Source organism: Phacochoerus africanus, chromosome 2 (assembly GCF_016906955.1).
Source record: "Phacochoerus africanus isolate WHEZ1 chromosome 2, ROS_Pafr_v1, whole genome shotgun sequence".
Taxonomy (NCBI): Eukaryota; Metazoa; Chordata; class Mammalia; order Artiodactyla; family Suidae; genus Phacochoerus; species Phacochoerus africanus.
In genome coordinates, this window is record NC_062545.1 from 171615199 (window position 1) to 171616939 (window position 1741).

Consider the following 1741-nt stretch of genomic DNA (forward strand, 5'->3'; position numbering starts at 1 on the left):
AAACCTCTGATAATTTTTAATGGGCTTTACTCATGAGGCCTTTAATCCCTCAACTATACAAGTAATAAAATTGTTTCTATGCCAATTGTGGTTATCTCCTTCATCAGCAGACCAACTGGGATCACTCACAGGAACTGCCTGACACCCTGTGGGGAATCTTGTTCTATCTCTTCTAATTTGCCTCTGGAACTTACAGCATCATTCCATTCATCTTCCCCAGTTTTGAGCAGTTTCAAAGACTATGCTTTTTTTTTTTTTCATTTATAGTCAATGTCTGTTTTAGTAATAACATGACGTCCTTCCAGGCTAACTCAAAGGACTGTATGAGATCCTGAAAGACCTCAATATATCTGGGTCATCAGCAAATTTTCCCAAATCTGTTTTTATTTGCCTTAAGTCCTGAAGTTAAATAGGCATATGGACCTATATTTGGTCTCCATTTTCCGTTTGCCACTTCTTGTAAAGGGAGTAGAGAGGGATATAACTTTAGCACTGGAGGGGGAAGAGGAGGAGACTTGGGTGGTATTGGAGAAGGCTGACTAACTTCTGGAGGGTCTGACCCAGTTGGGCCAGGATATGGTGGGAACCTAGGTCTTGAGGGAGTTGGCATAATGTACTGAGAAAGTCCACAAGCCTTCCTCAGTGTAGTATCTTCCCTCATTGTAAAGAAGACATACCAATGGGCAAAAAACACATGAAAAGATGTTCAACTTCACTCATTATTAGAGAAATGCAAATCAAAACCACTCTGAGGTACCACCTTACACCAGCCAGAATGGCCATCATCAAAAAGTCTACAAACAATAAGTGCTGGACAGGGTGTGGAGAAAAAGGAACCCTATTACACTGCTGGTGGGATTGTAAATTGGTGCAACCACTGTGAAAAACAGTATGGCGATTCCTCAGAAAACTAAAAACAGAACTCCCATTTGACCCAGCAATCCCACTTCTGGGCATCTACCCAGAGAAAACCACGACTCGCAAAGACACACACACTTCAATGTTCAGTGCAGCACTATTTACAATAGCCAAGACATGGAAACAACCTAAATGTCCATCGACAGAGGAGTGGATCAGGAAGATGTGGTACATATACACAATAGAATGTTACTCAGCCATTAAAAGGAAGGAAATACCAGCATTTTCAGCAACATGGATGGACCTAGAAATTATCATGCTAAGTGAAGTCAGCCATACAATGAGACACCAACATCAAATGCTTTCACTGACATGTGGAATCTGAAAAAAGGACAGACTGAACTTCTTTGCAGAACAGATGCTGACTCACAGACATTGAAAAACTTATGGTCTCTGGAGGAGACAGTTTGGGGGGTGGGGGGATGTGCTTGGGTTATGGGATGGAAATCCTGTGAAATTGGATGTTATAATCTTTATACAACTACAGATGTGATAAATTCATTTGACTAATAATAAAAAATAAATTTTAAAAATTAAATTAAATTTAAAAAAAAAAGATTTGACATAAGGCACCTCTGACCATTCCCCTTCTAATCTACCAAATAGGTCTCATTGGAGAATAGTATTATAAGCTAGAGAGCCTTCAGATGGCCATTGCTTTCCATCTGACAGATTATATAGTGGCAGGGTTTTGCACAAAAGAAAATTAAATGTTTCTTTTTCAGAGTCTCAGGGTCAAAATTTTTCCAGTTCTTCAAGGCATAAGTCAGAGGAGTTGCTACTGAGCCATGCACCAGGCTTGAGGATGTGGCTCCCATTCAAA